The following is an 18,348-nucleotide window of genomic DNA, read 5'->3' as shown; positions in this document are numbered from 1 at the left end:
CTCTTGGCAAAACTCTTTTAGCCTTTGCTCTGTTTCATTTTCAGAGACGGCAATGGAAACCCACTCCTGTACTCTTGCCTGGAAAATCCCATGAATGGAGGAGCCTGGTGGGCTGCAGTTCATGGGGTCTCAGAGAGTTGGACATGCCTGAGCGAATTCACTTTTACTTTTCACTTTCATGCATTGGAGAAGGAAATGGCAACCCACTCCAGTGTTCTTTCCTGGAGAATCCCAGGGATGGGAGAGCCTGGTGGGCTGAGCTGGGCTGAGAGTCTATGGGGTTGCATAGAGTCAGACACGACTGAAGTGGCCTAACAGCAGCAGCTGCTTCATTTTGTACTCCAAAGCCAAACTTGGAGTACAAAAAACAATATGGTCAAGGCTATGGTTTTCCCAGTGATCATATATGGTTGTGAGAGCTGGACCATAAACAAGACAGAGCTCCCCAAATTGATACCTTTGTACTCTGGTGCTAGAAAAGTCTCCCAAGAGTGACTTGAACAGAAAGGTGATAAAAACAGTCAAAGGAAATCAACCCTGAATACTCATTAGAAGAACTGATGCTAAAATTGAAGTGCCAGTATTTTGGTCACCTAATGAGAACAGCTTTATTGACTATGCCAAAGACTTTGACTGTGTGGATCACAATAAACTGTGGAAAATTCTGAAAGAGATGGGAAAATCAGATCACCTGACCTGCCTCTTGAGAAACCTATATGCAGGTCAGGAGGCAACAGTTAGAACTGGACAGGGAACAACAGACTGGTTCCAAATAGGAAAAGAAGTGCATCAAGGCTGTATATTGTCACCCTGCTTATTTAACTTATATGCAGAGTACATCATGAGAAACGCTGGGCTGGAAGATGCACAAGCTGGAATCGAGATTGCTGGGAGAAATATCAATAACCTCAGATATGCAAATGACACCACCCTTATGGCAGAAAGTGGAAAGGAATTAAAAATCCTCTTAATGAAAGTGAAAGAGGAGAGTGAAAAAGTTGGCTTAAAGTTCAACATTCAGAAAACAAAGATCATGGCATCTGGTCCCATCACTTCATGGGAAATAGATGGGGAAACAGTGGAAACCATGTCAGATTTTATTTTGGGGGCCCCAAAATCACTGCAGATGGTGACTGCAGCCATGAAATTAAAAGATACTCCTTTGAAGGAAGGTTATGACCAACCTAGATAGCATATTGAAAAGCAGAGACATTACTTTGCCAACAATGGTCCATCTACTCAAGGCTATGGTTTTTCCAGGGGTCATGTATGGGTATGAGAGTGGGACTGTGAAGAAAGCTGAGTGCCGAAGAATTGATGCTTTTGAACTGTGGTGTTGGAGAAGACTCTTGAGAGTCCCTTGGACTGCAAGGAGATCCAACCAGTCCATTCTAAAGGAGATCAGTCCTGGGTGTTCATTGGAAGGACTGATGCTAAAGGTGAAACTCCAGTACTTTGGCCACCTCATGCAAAGAGTTGACTCATTGGAAGAGACCCAGTTGCTGGGACGGATTGGGGGCAGAAGGAGAAGGGGACAATGGAGAATGAGATGGCTGGATGGCATCACCAACTTGATGCACGTGGGTCTGAGTGAACTCCGGGAGATGGTGATGGACAGGGAGGCCTGGCATGCTGTGCTTCATGGGGTCACAAAGAGTCGAACATGACTGAGCGACTGAAGTGCACTGAACTGAACTCAATGAGAACAGCCAACTCATTGGAAAAGTCCCTGATGCTGGGAAAGATTGGCAGAAGGAGAAGAGGGAATCAGAGGATAAAATGGCTGGATGGAATCACTGATGCAATGAACGTGAATTTGGACAAACTCTGGGAGATGGTGAGACACAGGGAGCCTTGGACATTGTATCCAGCCACACCCCTGGTGTGCTGCAGGTCATGGAGTCAGAAAGAGTCGGGCATGACTAAGCAACTAAACAATAGCAACAAAACTTAAGATCCAATTAGACAGTATAACCTCCAGAATTAAAGGTCTATCATTCTCTGTGGATATATAATAGACTTATTAATGGGATCATTACAAAGTTGTATATGTTTTAGAAATGTATGTATTTGCTTTATTTGTATTATATAAATAATATCCACTGGGAAACAGTTTCTTAGGAATCAAACATCTTAAAGAAATTTAACTAGGTTGGTAAAAATTCCAGATCATTATTTCTCATAAGTATTAGAAAACATTATGCAAACATGGCACAAATTATTAAACTAATTATTTTAAAAAATATCAAAGTTATTTTTCATGTTCTTAGGAGGAATGAAACTGTCATATCGAGCTGACAAGAAGTTTCTGGTAAAATGATTGTTTTGAAACTCAATCCTCAAACTATGATCACATTTTGACAGCTTTTAAACAGTATATGACCTGCTCAAATAATGCACAGTTTTTACTCAATTTCATACTTTTATTGTATATAATTTAAATAATTTTCAAGATAATAAAGTTCATTATCACTTATCCATAGGGAAAATGTTGATTAGGCCCTAAATATTGCTTTGAACTCCACAAAGGGAACAAAAATTAGACTAATATTCACATAGTCATTGAATCTTGATCTTTTCCTTAGGTATATAGAAAATATGAACTATCCCTATTTTTCACAAATCAAGTGTATTTTGATGCTGAAATTTTATCTGGTTAGTTTAGGGAGACATTTTGAGTCTTTCCTCACCCAAAAGCCTGAAATCCACATATAACTAAGACCCTAGGTATGATATTTACGTTTTTGTATGTCTACACTGGCTTATTGCAAAAATAACTAGTATTCTAGTCTATGAAGTGACTTCAGTTTTCTCATTATATTTCTTTCATGTTTCCTGTGGGGCACATAAGTCTTTTGTGAAGACTGGAATCCTACTTAATGGGATAGGCTCCTTAGTCATACCACTCAAAATCAGTGGCTACCTCTTTTCAGTGTCATAACTGAATGGTCTTCACACTATTTAGTTTATAGGCCCCTAGAGTTTACATTCTTTCTCTTAAGGTGGGTGCTGCTTTTCTTGTTTGCTTGTTTCTATAACTTGTTTGCTTGTTTCCTGTTATAGTTCTATAACAGGAAAATAAAATAAAATAAACTTCATACCATATTGGATCCATTCTTTTAGCTCCAACCTTTGTACTCAGTTGCCTGTGCTTTGTCTTGTTGGTTCTTTGTAAAAGAGTGTTGCCTTTAGTTTGAAATATACATGATAGAAGATTATACCACTTCTCATTCACATAGAGATAAAAGCTACAGAACAGAGAATAACATCTATCTTGTTGAAGGTTTACAGGAACATTATGATCAGACCTAAATGGACAACTGTAAGGACAAGGGATTCTTATACCAAGAAGCTTGCAACAACCAGCCACTTGTCCTTCCTTTTTAGGATAGGAGAAGTCTGAAATATAACTCAGATAAAGTGGTTCTTTGGGACCTTGGTCCACCATCTTCTTGGTCTGTTAGATTTCAGAATAAAGTTGATATTCCTTGTCCAAATGCCTTATCTCTTTATTTATTGGCCTATCATTATTGTGTAGAGCAGTATGAGCTTGGACTTGGTAGCAACTGCAGTTAGAAGGTGTTGCTGACTCGTTTTTGACTTCTTCTCAGAGAAGTTCATAGTCCAATATTTTACTCCAAGTTATGTAGCACGATGTCTAAGAGGTTTAGTTTGAATCTTTTGCAGAAACTTCTTCAGAGGGAAGGAAACCATGGGGAAAAAATCACAAAGCTATCTTAGATTTTACTCCCCTAACACACTGGAAAACACCCTGATGCTGGGAAAGATTGAAGGTAAAAGGAGAAGACAGAGAAGATGAAATGGTTAGATGATGTCACCGACTCAATGGACATGAGTTTGAGCAAACTGCCCTTCAGACAGTGAAGGGCAAGGAAGCCTGGTGTGCTGCAGTCCACTGGGTTACAAAGAGTCAGACACAGCTTAATGACAGAACATCAACAACATATATGCTTTCATTTTTAAAACAACAATCTGGGCACGTTGCACTGAGCACTAACACGAGTATGGCACAGAGACCAGTATCTCCACAATATTTGCTCCTTATAAATATTTTTGCATGTAGAACTTCTGATGGAATATTTCTAAGAGCATCTGAGAGCAGAAAGAAGATGAAGCAGAATACTCTTGGCCTTGTTTTATTCATATTTTCCATAATTTTATGAAGTAAATTATTTTTAGGTCATCTTGGGTCTATTTAAGAGAAAGTTGAAATTTTAATCAATCTTTTCACCCATTCTTATGATAGTAGCATAAATATTATCATGGAAAAATGATGCCTTGTTTAGATACTATTTTTTAGTTTGAAGCTCTAGGAGATTTGTAAGCCTTGCTGTCTGCATACTAAGTGACTGTATTTAGGCTGGACATGAATATATTATTTTCACAAAACATGTGCTCTCACATTAGACATTTTCAGTCATTAGTCAGTCAGATGGATCAAAAAACAATAACCTGGAAATTCAAAGAATAGTCTATGTTTCTCTATCTAATCTTATAATAATCCTTTTTTTTCTAGGGGAACATAATAGTACCAATAGAAGAGGAGCTTGGGAATATGAACAGGAACAATATTATGATAACTCCTTAAATAATGAATAAATGTTTCGCTTTGAAGCATTAAATATGGGCTGTTGTTCTAGTATGCTTTGTTTTGATGAATGTGTAGGTGTATGTGGGGTCTGTGCTTGGGGGACAGAGAAATGGCATGAAGACAACATCGGGTTACCTAGCTCCCAAGCTCCCCAAATAACTGTTTAGGTGGGTGCTAATGGTACAAACAAGGAAAAGATACTCAATCATCACCCAAAGATATCTACCATTGTTTATTTTTAGATCCCTGACAAAGCCAACAATCCAAATAAGCTAAGGCTTATTTGAAGTTAAGACTTGATCTGAAGAGGGTATTTAAGAAATAAAACCATTTATATAGATATGGGAAATAAATTAGGAGGGACAACATGGAAAAATAAAAGAACAAGCAGATCTGATTATAAACAACAGGTTTTGTTGGCTAATTTAATATAGGAATAAGAAAGAAGGGAGAATGACTGTTGACTTTGAGTTTAGGAATTATTAGTACATTAATGGTAATGTAAGTAATGACTAGTAATCACAAATGCTACCATATGTGAAATACTCACAATGTTTAGGTTTATCATGTAAATATGAGCTAATTTTGATTTTAGGCACACAAAAAATAAATATCACAAAATATCCCCCAGTTTCTCCCTTAAAACTGCTTGGGGCTGCTCTTAGTCCATGAAAATTGTAAACCAACTTCTCTGTGTTTCTTTTTGAGCCCCTGTACTGAATTATATTTTAGTCACTCCGACCTTACTTATTGAACTGTGAAGGCAGCTATCCTACAATGATGGCTTTGAACAAGCTGGAAAGTCTCCACTTTAAAGAGTCTCATCTTTGCACAACAGTTCAAATTCCCCAAAAAACCATCATATTTAGGGACAGAAGTTGATGATGCACCCCAAAAAATGGTTTCTTATCATTGTCTTAAGATAGCTTTTTCCTCATCGTTTCAGAATCTGCTATATTTCTCAGAATTTAAGACATGTAGGCATAAAGAGTTGCCAAAATATATATAGCAAAAATTCTGATGAAAAATAAAATATCAATACTTTTAAATAGGTTTTGAAAGAAATTTTAAAATTATTTTGTTGAAAAAAACTTATGCATGTAAATATAATACAATATGAAACATAATTCTATAGAAATGCATAAGTTTTATATAAGCATTCATATTATACTAGTACTGAAAAATAATTTGAGTTATGTACTTAGAAATAATCATGTATTTGTATACTAGTAAATACTAGGCTACAAAACCCTGTATAAGCTAATACTATATTTGACTAACGGTGGTAACTAAAAAGCAAGGCATAATATGCAATAAATTTGAATGAATTTCTACCTAGCACAAGCAGACAGGGTAAATATGAGTCAACATTCAAGCAACAGAAGCAGCAAAATATAACAAATTTTAATAAATTCCTATATGGTTAGCCTCAGTACATGCAGAATAGCAAATATTTCAGTAAAAAATTGTTTCCATTGTACAAAAAATTATGTATTTGAAGGAATTCTAATGTCATGCCCAAGCCTTCAGTAGTATAATTAAAGTGTGTATGTATAATTAAATATTAGTTGGACTGTAACCAATAGTAAATATTTAAATTAATATTTACTAGCAACAGAGAAGGCAATGGCACCCCACTCCAGTACTCTTGCCTCCAGTACTCTTGCCTGGAAAATCCCATGGACGGAGGAGCCTGGTAGGCTGCAGTCCATGGGGTCGCTAAGAGTCGGACACGACTGACCGACTTCACTTTCACTTTTCACTTTCATGCCTTGGAGAAGGAAATGGCAACCCACTCGAATGTTCTTGCCTGGAGAATCCCAGGGATGGGGGAGCCTGGTGGGCTGCCATCTATGGGGTCACACAGAGTCAGACATGACTGACGTGACTTAGCAGCAGCAGCAGCAGATGTTAAGGAGCATCACAGATTTGACACTCTAGCAACAAGTTCGATCTCAAAGATTCCAATGTTTATTTTTAAATCTAAGAAATCACATCAGCAAAGCCAAGTCACCATAACATTAAGGCCTGAAACTACAGTTGTACATTAGCCATTTTTGTCAAATAATTTTATAACAGGAAGAGATCTGATCCACCCTTGGAAAGATCTTATAGAATATCTCAAATCTTCTCTGAAACAACTCTTCACAAAACCATTGATTCAGAATCTAGAACTGGGGACTGGGGGTGTGGGAAGTATGCACAATTAATCAAACTCTGCATAGCAATTTGTATCTGTAATAAGTCGCCATTTGTTGTAACATACCTTTCATCTCTTTTCTCCTGGGTGGGAGAGGATTCCATTTTTCATGATTGCAAATTAAATACTTAGCACTGACACAATTTTACTTGTTGATACAGATCTTAGAACTCTTCAAATGTCTAGATCAAACAGCTCCAGTGCAAGCAGTGGGAATTATACCTTCTTGTTCTCTTCCTGTGTAGCAGCAGCAAACTCTATGTATCTTTAAACTTAAAAGTCTGCTGCTTATGTGATAATGGAATCAAGCATTAAGTCCTGTATATAGGACTGTTGCTCCTGCATTCTATTGTTGGAGACACAGAGAATGGTGGTTAAGGAGCCACTAAGCCAGAAAAGCTACAAGAGATTGGAGGGATATTCATTCTATCAATTAATGAGTTCATTCTATCCATTTAGAAAAGCTCTTTGTCCTGCTACTGCTAAGTCACTTCAGTCGTGTCCGACTCTGTGCGACCCCATAGACGGCAGCCCACCAGTCTCCCCCGTCCCTGGGATTCTCCAGGCAAGAACACTGGAGTGGGCCACCATTTCCTTCTCCAATGCATGACAGTGAAAAGCGAAAGTGAAGTCGCTCAGTCGTGTCCGACTCTTAGCGACCGCATGGACTGCAGCCTACCAGGCTCCTCCGTCCATGGGATTCTCCAGGCTAGAGTACCGTAGTGGGGTGCCATTGTCTTTGTCCTATTTTGCTTCATTTTTGTATAATACTTGCCTAAGATATTAGATCCTTGAGCAGCAGTCGCTTCATCACTAACACTGTCTTTCACTTTACTCAAGTATTTATTCATTTCTTTCCCTTTTCATAGTTTTCTGTCTGCTGAACAGTAAACACCTCTTATTGGGCTTCTCCAGTGGCTCAGCAATAAAGAACCCACCTGCAATGTTAAGGATGGGTTGAATCCCTGGCTTGGGAAGATCCCTTGGAAGAGCAAATGGCAACCCAGTCCAGTATTCTTGCTGGGAAAATCCAATGGACAGAGAAACCCAGAGGGCTACAGTCCATAAAGTCTCAAAAACTCGGATGTGACTAATCACACGTACAAACATCTCTTATTGGTTTCTGCATCTTCATTGTTCAGATTATCATAACTAGAAGAGATCCTAAAACGGCTGTTTATGTACCGCCTCCACCAAGTAAACCAAATGCTCTCTTCATTCACTGTGATAGATAATAATGACACTGAGTAAATACTTTCTAAATAAGTATAATAAGCTCTTCTTATAAGCCCTTCTAAATAAGTATAATTAAGCCACTTTAAATCTGTCCCCATGCTGAGTTTTCTACCTGACAATCCTGCTTGTTAGAGATGACCCATTTGTCATTAACAGTAACCTGTCACCTGCAGGCATAAAGGCTTAGAGCTGCCAAGTTCTTGGACCTGCTGGAGTCCTAAACCATAGGCATATCCTTAAGAGGTAGCTAAGTAAATATTTATGCTGAGACATATTTAACTGTTTTGACATCCAATACCAATTACAGAAAAGAGCCACATTTAGTTATCCTTCACATGAGATCCTTATTTCACTAAGAGTGCCCCAAAAGAGTGAAATGATCTTAGAATTTTCACATTATCATTAATTTCAAAATATGTTTATATGATACAATTTTTAACCTATTTGCTGTTTATTTATTTCAAATATTACCATTGACTAAATTTATTTCAATAGCCATGCCAGATCATAAGTTAACAATAAAATACACTTTATAATGTGAAGAAGTAATGCAGCCTTACACATGATTCTTCTTAACTGACTCCTGGGCAGCATTGAGTGTGTTGGTAGTGCTGATTCATAGGTGGTAAGAGTGAAGTAAATAGAGACTGCTAAGTATTTCTGACAGAATAGATTCTTCTTTTTACAGAATAATATTTAACAAGTAATTCACAAGAATCTGCTGAAGTAAATAGAGACTGCTAAGTATTTCTGACAGAATAGATTCTTCTTTTTACAGAATAATATTTAACAAGTAATTCACAAGAATCTGCTATATGCAGCCTACTGGATTAAATATTGTAAGGATGTAGAAAAACACTGGCACTCACTTTCTAATCTTTATGATTAAGCTAGGATTATAAAGATTAAGCATCTCAGTGGATAAGAAAAGATGAGATAAATAAGTTGGCTAGAGAACTTTCATAGGAAAGCAAGCTTTGAATTAGTTTCTATTGAAAAGGAATGAAAGAAATCATCAAAAATTATTTTATTTGGAGAAACAGCATGAAGGGCATTCCAGGAGATAGTAAGCTGTAGAAGATACATTTATATAGCAGTGTGTTTTCTTATAAGTATTCTTTGATAAAATATTCACTAAAGACTATATTTTCTCCTAAATTTAGTTCTATCTTCTTTTGCAGCAGAATCTATGTTAATATATCTCATTCTATTTTTACAAAAGTGCATTAATATTTTATTGATCACTTCAAAAGAAAGGAGAGTAGCACCATTTTTACAAGGAATAAGACTAAATTTACCCATTAAATAACAAAGACTAGGTAAGAGAAAAAATCAATCATATGGGCACATTTATGTATAAAAATAAAGTCAAATGACTATAGGATGGTTTTAGGAGAAATCTAAATCTTTTATTTTTAGATGTGTAAGGAAATGACAACCCACTCTAGTATTCTTGCGTAGAAAATCCCTTGAACAGAGAAGCCTGGCACGCTGCCATCCATGGGGTCGCAAAGAGTTGGACACAACTGAGGAAATAACATACAAAAGATAATCACCAATATAGCTTTCAAGTATCTTAGATCTGTTATCTTAGGTGTTTAGCGAAGTAAATTTAATCAATTGATCATATTTAAAATAATCCACAAAGAGACAAATGTTTGTTATATTAATATATTATAATTAATCATACTATGAATATTCTAAAATATAATTAGGTAATGGTTGCATTTTATAAATTCAAAAAGAGAAAAACAGATAATAAGTATATAAATCATTTTTAATTTTAATAGTAATCAAAGAAAGCCAAGTTAAATTAAAAAGAAACTATTATTGAAAAGCTGAATATTTTAAAAATGGTAATTATGAATGGTGATGTGGTAGTGAAAGAAGTATTTTTATGAAGCTGAGAGAAATGGAAAACTAAACTAACAGAGGCTAGCAGATAGGAGTTTATGTCTCATAAAACACAAAGGCTGAGGTCTAGCTATTCAGGTCAGGACTAGAATAACAGCTTGAAGATGCCATCGCTAGGAATCAGTTTTTCATCTCCTTTTTCTTCACTGTATATATCTTTTGTCGTCATGTCCATCACTTCAAGATCACAAGATGGAAGCAGCAGAATTTTACTGTACATAGTTATTTATCCATAAACATGATCATTATTATTTTTGTAGTGTTTATTTTATGGAAATAAAATTCTACCTTATGTCTTCTAATGTTGTTCTTTTAGCTCAATTTTCTGCAGCTTTGGGCTTCTCTTCTGACTCAGCTGGGAAAGAATCCACCTACAATGTGGAAGACCTGGGTTCGATCCCTGGGTGGGGAAGATCCCCTGGAGAAAGGAAAGGCCAGCCACTCCAGTATTCTGGCCTAGAGAATTCCATGGACAGTCCATGGGATCTCAAAGAGTCGGACACGACTGACTGACTTTCACTTTCATTTTCTCTTAGCTTTTGCATTGGTTGCATCTAGTTTCTAAGTGAAGCTATGATTTATTCTTCTTTCTGTATGCTTGGTAATGAATCTTCACATTTAGGTTTCTATGGATCATCTCTCGTTTATGTATTTTCCATCTGTTTATATATCTGTACTTCCTTCTTAATAATATTGTTAGGTATTTCCTCTAGATTATTAATTATTTCATTAGCTCAGTCCAAATTTGCTGTTCAATACATCCCAGGAGACTATAATTTTAATGACTTTATTAATAATCTAAGTATTTTGTTTTTCACTAAAGCTTAATATTTCTCTTATTTTTAAAGTGTTCTTAATAATCTTCAACATTTTAAGCATATTTAATTTATATCCTGGGACTGATAATTACAATATCTAAAGTTTTTCTGCCTTAATTCTCTTTTCCCTTTAACGAATTGCATGTCTTTCCTTAAATGTTTTGTGATATTTGATGATGAAATTCTTATTTATCTTCAATTTTGGCCATTAGATTTCTGAGTCTTAGTATGGAGGCAGTTTCCTCATACAGGCTTCATGTTTATTTTTATCAGCTACCTAGTTGACAATTCTAGGAACCCTCAAACATAAATTCTGATCTTAATGATAGTGGCGCATAGTAGCAGTGTTTTTTAGTGCTACAGACCTATATCCAAACTAGGTTATAGATAAAAATTGTCAGGAAAAATTATTTGATCTGATATATCCCTTTTCCACCTTTGAGAATAATTTTACTTCAGTCATACAGTTCTCACTTATCAGAACATTTCAATTCTGTTCACTCTTGGGGGAGGGTTAGTTTTATGCAAGAACAGCTTAAGGAGAATACTTAGCAACCTACCGACTTTAATGAGTGAAACCTGGTTTTGGTTCCTAGCCCTTGATTCTTGGGAGAGAGACTCTGCATTAACTTGTTTGGTAGCTAAGCATTCTTTAACTTCTTTTTGGTTCAGCACTTTACTTAAGGCCTTTTTATTGTTATTTATTCAAGACTCCTCTTCCAACAACACAAGAGACTACTGCTACACATGGACATCACCAGAAAGGTCAATACGGAAATAAGATTGATTATATTCTTTACAGCCAAGATGGAGAAGCTCTGTACAGTCAGCAAAAACAAGACAGGGAGCTGACTGTGGCTCAGATCATGAACTCCTTATTGCCAAATTCAGACTTAAATAGAAGAAAGTAGGGGAAACCACTAAGTCATTCAGCTGTGACTTAAATAAAATCTCTTATGATTATATAGTAGAAATGACAAATAGATTCAAGAGATTAGATCTGATAGACAGAGTGCCTGAAGAACTATGGACAGAGGTTTGTAACATTGTACAGGAGGTGGTAAACAAAACAATCCTCAAGAAAAAGACATGCAACAAGGCAAAATGGCTGTCTGAGGAGGCCTTACAAATACCCAAGGAAAGAAGAGAAGAGAAAGCAAAGGAGAAAAAGAAAGATACATCCATCTGAATGCAGAGTTCCAAAGAATAGCAAGGAAAGATAAAGAAGTTTTCTTAATGAATAATGCAAATAAATAGAGGAAAACAATAAAATGAGAAAGCATAGAGAACTCTTCAAGAAAAATTGAGATATCAAGGGAATATGACATGCAAAGATGGTACAATAAAGTACAGAAACCATATGAACCTAACAGAAGCAGAAAAGATTAATGAAATGTGGCAAGAACACAGAGAATAATTGTACAAAAGAAAGGTCTTAATGAACTGGATAAAAACGATGGTGTGGTCACTCACCTTGCACCAAACATCCTGCAGTTTGAAGTCACTTGGGCCTTAGTATCATTATGAGGAAAGCTAGTGGAGGTGATGGAATTTCAGCTGAGCTACTTCAAACCCTAACAGATGATGCTGTTAAAGTGATGCACTGAATATGCCAGCAAATTTGGAAAACTCAGCAGTGGCCACAGGATAGGAAAAGGTCAGTTTTCATTCCAATATCAAAGAAAGTCAATGCCAAAGAATGTTCAAACTACTGTACAATTGTGCTCATCTCACATGCTAGGAAGGTAATGCTCAAAATACTTCAACCTAGGCTTCAATAGTACATTGCCAAGAACTTCCAGATGTACAAGCCAGATTTAGAAAGGGCAGAGGCATCAGAGATCAAATTGCTAATATCCATTGGATCATAGAAAAAGCAATAGAATTCCAGAAAAAAGCATCTGCTTCATTGACTATGCTGAAGTCTTTGACAGTGTGGATCACAATAGATGTGGAGAATTCTAAAGAGATTGGAATATCAGACCACATTACTAGCCTCCTCAGAAGCCTGTATGCAAATCAAGAAGAAACAGAATCAGACAGAGAACAACAGATTGGTTCCAAATGGGGAAAGGAGTGTGTCAAGGCTATATATTGTCACTCTGGTTATTGAAATTTTATACAGAGTACATTATTTGAAATGCTGGCCTGGATGAAGCACAGGGTAGAATCAAGTTTGTTGGGAGAACATGCAGATGATGCCACTCTAACGGCAGAAAATGAAGAGGAACTAAAGAAACTCTTGATGAAAGTGAAAGAGGAGAGTGAAAAAGTTGCTTAAAACTTGACATTCAGAAAACTAAGATCATGGCATCCAGTCCCAACACTTCATGGCAAATAGAAGGGGAAAAAGTGGACACAGTGACAGACTTTATTTCTTTGGACTCCAAAATCACTGAAGATGGTGACTGTGGCCATGAAATTAAAAGATGCTTGCTCTTTGGTAGGAAAGCTATGATAAAGCTGGACAGAGTATAGAAAAGCAGAGATATCATTTTGCCAAAAAAGTGTGATCAAAGCTATGATTTTCTGAGTAGTCATATAGAGATGTGAGAGTTGGGCCATAAAGAAGGCTGAGCACTGAAGAATTGATTCTTTCAAATTATGGTGCTAGAGAAGACTGTTGAGAGCTCCTTGGACCTCAAGGCATCAAAGAAGTCAACCCTAAAGGAAATCAACCCTAATATTCGTTGCAAAGACTGTTGCTTAAGCTGAAGCTCCAATATTTAGGCCACCTAAATATTGTGAAGAGCTGACTCTGGAAAAAATCCTCATGCTGGGAAAGATTGAGGGCAGGAAGAGAAGGGAGCAACAGAAGATGAGATGGTTGGATAGCATCTTCAAGTCAATGGACATGAGTTTGTGCAAACTCTGGGAGATGGTGAAGGAAAGGGAAATGGCATTCTGCAGTCCATGGGGTCACAAACTGTCAGACAGGACTGATCAACTGAATAACATCAATTGTTATTTATGCAAGATTTTTAATATATTTTAGCAAGAGGTTCAATCAAGGTATTTAGTTTAAAATAAAACAAGAAATGGACAAGTAGACAGTTACTCAATGAATGCAGAAATAATTACTTTTGAGTTGAAGCATAATGGAAAGTAATAATGCTGGCCTATTAATTAAAGAATTAAGAATTAAATTTTGGAAATATTTAATGATACTTTCTAAACATATAAATCTAGTATATATTTATAATTTTGATCTTATACATTGGCTATTTTAAACATAAAATTATTTTTAAGGAACTGTTACATTGTTTGCCTCAAGGAACAGCTGGCTTTAATTTTCAAATGCATGAGTGCATGCGAAGTTGCTTCAGCCATGTCCGACTCTGTGGGACCCTATGGACTGTAGCCCGCCAGGCTCCTCTTTCCATGGGATATTCCAGGCAAAAGTAGTGAAGTGAATTGCCTTGCTCTTCTCCAACGTATCTTCCTGACCCAGTGATGGAACCCTCATTTCTTACTTCTCCTGCATTGGCAGGCAGGCTCTTTACCACTAGTGCCACCTAGGAAGCCCAATTTTCAAATGTTAGACATAAAATGTATACAGTGTAGATACTAGTTTGCCTGAATTATTCCAATCAATTTCAGTCTCAATAAGTTCATTATAAATGAACATATTTAATTTAATTAGGATCTAAAACATAAATAATGTCATTTTAAAGTAAAAAAAAAAAACTGTTATAATTTGTTTTAATTTGGTTGGACTAAGTTTCTAGTTTATGTTCCAAAAGAAATAAAATAAATTTTTGGAAAATTAATTTGTACAAATTAGCCAAACTATATGAATATTTCTAAAATATTTCAAAATAAAAGTATAATTTCAAATACATATGAAATGCTTAAATCAATCTTAATCACTCTCAAAAACGACAGAAACGATTCAATATTATGGTGATCCAAGTCTATGCCCCAACCAGTAATGCTGAAGAAGCTAAAGTTGAATGGTTCTATGAAGACCTACAAGACCTTCTAGAACTAAGAACCAAAAAAGATGTCCTTCTCATCATAGGGGACTGGAATGCAAAGTAGGATGTCAGGAGATACCTGGAGTAACAAACAAATTTGTCCCTGGAGTACAAAATGAAGCAGGGCAAAGGCTAGCAAAGTTTTGCCAAGAGAACGCACTGGTCATAGCAAACAACCTCTTTCAACAACATAAGAGAAGACTCTACACACAGACATTGCCAGATGTCCAATACTAAAAACAGATTGATTATATTCTTTGCAGCCAAATAAGGAGACGCTCTATACAGTCAGCAAAAATAAGACTAGGAGCTAACTGTCATTAAGATCATGAACTCCTTATTGCCAAATTCAGACTTAAACTGAAGAAAGTAGGGAAAACCACTAGACCATTCAGGTATGACCTAAATAAAATAAAGTGGAAGTGACAAATAGATTCAAAGGATTAGATCTGATAGACAGAGTGCCTGAAGAACTATGGGTGGAGGTTCATGACATTGTACAGGAGGCAGTGATCAAGACCATTCCCAAGAAAAATAAATGCAAAAAGGCAAAATAGTTGTCTGAGGAGGACTTACAAATAGCTGAGAAAAGAAGAGAAGCTAAAGGCAAAGGAAAAAAGGAAAGATATACCCATTTGAATGCAGAGTTCCAAAGAACAGCAAGGAGAGATAAGAAAGTCTTCCCTAGTGACCGATGCAAAGAAATAGAGGAAAACAATAGAATGGGAAAGACTAGAGATCTCTTCAAGAAAATTAGAGATACTAAGGGAACATTTCATGCAAAGATGGGCACAATAAAGGACAGATGATATGGACCTAACAAAAGCAGAAGACATTAAGAAGAGGTGGCAAGAATACACAGAAGAACTATACAAAACATGTTTTCATGACCCAGATAATCATGATGGTGTGATAACTCACTTAGAGCCAGACATCCTATAATGCAAAGTCAAGAGGGCCTTAGGAAGCATTGCTACGAACAAAGCTAGTTTAGGTGATGGAATTCCAGTTGAACTATTTCAAATCCTCAGATATGATGCTGTTAAAGTGATGCACTCAATATACCAGCAAATTTGGAAAACTCAGCAGTGGCCACAGGACTGGAAAAGGTCAGTTTTCGTTCCAATCCCAAAGAAAGGCAATGCCAAAGAATGGTCAATCTACTGCACAATTGCCCTCATCTCACACCCTTGCAAAGTAATGCTCAAAATTCTCCAAGCCAGGCTTCAACAGTATATGATCCATGAACTTCCAGATGTTCAAGCTGGATTTAGAAAAGGCAGAGGAACCAGAGATCAAATTGCCATCATCTGTTGGATCATTGAAAAAGAAAGAAAGTTCCATAAAAACATCTATTTCTGCTTTATTGATTATTCCAAAGCCTTTGAAATTTTTCAGTTCAGTTCACTTCAGTTGTTTAGTCTTGTCCCACTCTTTGTGACCCCATGAATTGCAGCATGCCAGGCCTCCCTGTCTATCAACAACTCCCGGAGTTCACTCAGCCTCACGTCCATCGAGTCAGTGATTCCATCCAGCCATCTAATTCTCTGCCGTCCCCTTCTCCTCCTACTCCCAATCCCTCCCAGCATCAGAGTCTTTTCAAATGAGTCAACTCTTCTCATGAGGTGGCCAAAGTATTAGAGTTTCAGCTTTAGCATCATTCCTTCCAAAGAAATCTCAGGGCTGATCTCCTTCAGAATGGACTGGTTGGATCTTCTTGCAGTCCAAGGGACTCTCAAGAATCTTCTCCAACACCACAGTTCAAAAGCATCAGTTCTGTGGTGCTCAGCTTTCTTCACAGTCCAACTCTCACATCCATACATGACCACTGGAAAAACCATAGCCTTGACTAAACGGACCTTTGTTGGCAAAGTAATGTAGATCAAAACAAATTGTGGGAAATTTTTCCAGAGATGGAAATACCAGACCACCTTACCTGCCTCCTGAGAAATCTGTATGCAGGTCAAGAAGCAATAGTTAGAACTGGACATGGAACAGCCGACTGGTTCCAGATTGGGAAAGGAGTATGTCAAAGCTGTATATTGTCACCCTGCTTATTTAACTTATATGCAGAGTACACCATGTGAAATGCTGGGCTGGATGAAGCACAAGCTGGAATCAAGATTTCTGGGAGAAAAATCAATAACCTCAGATATACAGATGACACCACCCTTATGGCAGAAAGTGAAGAGGAACTGAAGAGCCTCTTCATGAAAGTGAAAAAGTTGGCTTCAAACTCGACATTCATAAAACTAAGATCATGATATCTGGTCCCATCACTTCACGCTAAATAGATGGGGAAACAATGGAAATAGTGACAGACTTTATTTTCTTGGGATCCAAAATCACTGCAGATGTGATGGCAGCCATGAAGTTGAAAGACACTTGCTCCTTGGAAGAAAAGCTATGACAAACATAGACAACATATTAAAAAGCAGAGACAATACTTTGCCAACAATGGTCCATCTAGTCAAAGCTATGATTTTTCTAGTAGTCATGTAAGGATGTGAGTGTTGGACAATAACGAAAGTTGAGCACTGAAAAATTGATGTTTTTAAACTTTGATATTGAAGAAGACTCTTGAGAATCTCTTAGACTACAAAGAGATCAATCCAGTCAATTAAAGGAAATCAGTGCTGAATATTCATTGGAAGGACTGATGCTGAAACTGAAGCTCCAACACTTTAGCCACCTGATGCAAAAAGCCAATTCACTGGAATAGACCCTGATGAGGGAAAAGATCTAAGGCAGGAGGAGAAGGAGAGAACAGAGGTTGAGATGTTTGGATTGCATCACCGACTCTATGGGCATGAGTTTGAGCAAGCTCAGGAATTGGTCATGGCCAGAGAAGCCTGGAGTGCTGCAGTCCATGGGATGGCAAAGAGTCAAAAATGACTGAGGAACTGAACTGATCTGAAACAGCTTTGTAATGCCAGCAAACACATTTCATAATTAAACTTAAGATTAACATATTTTTTGATATTTAACTTAAATGTATGCAGCCTGCTAATAATTTGTAGTATAGCATGCATTAAATATTACAGAGTAACAAATAAGTGTCCTTTCTGTTAATAATATTTCACTAATATTTGGAAGATATTTTTATTTTTTAATCTATTCATAATTTATTTGGTAACAGTAGGTAAAAGAAGAATATGTAAAGGACTTAACCAACAGTGTATAGTATTTCAGTGCTGTTCAGTTGGGAAACAGTATTTGAGTGAATAAGAGTTCAGTCAAACTAACATTGTTAATTTGTTTTTATCCTGCTTATAGTGTCTTTGCTTTATTAGAGTTGTATTCTAGAATTCTAGAAACAGGACATAAGCAAGGTGAAGTAAAAAAGATGGTGTTGGAAAGTTGAATGAACACTTACTACTTACTTCTTTCTCTATTCAGAAGAATTGAACTAAAATTAGCAGCCCTGACCTTCTTAGTGCATATTACCGATACTTCCTTTTCTTACTGCAATTCTGCATTAATCTGTTATACTGTTGATTTTTTAAGAACAGATTTTTCCCTTGTGGAATGAAGCTTGCAGTTGTCTCACCATGTCTGTTATTGTGTTCATGTATTCAGGATGCCTGCATA

This window comes from Bos taurus, chromosome 12, assembly GCF_002263795.3.
Source record: "Bos taurus isolate L1 Dominette 01449 registration number 42190680 breed Hereford chromosome 12, ARS-UCD2.0, whole genome shotgun sequence".
NCBI lineage: Eukaryota > Metazoa > Chordata > Mammalia > Artiodactyla > Bovidae > Bos > Bos taurus.
The sequence above is the reverse complement of the archived record's forward strand: the minus strand, read 5'-3'. Positions refer to the sequence as shown.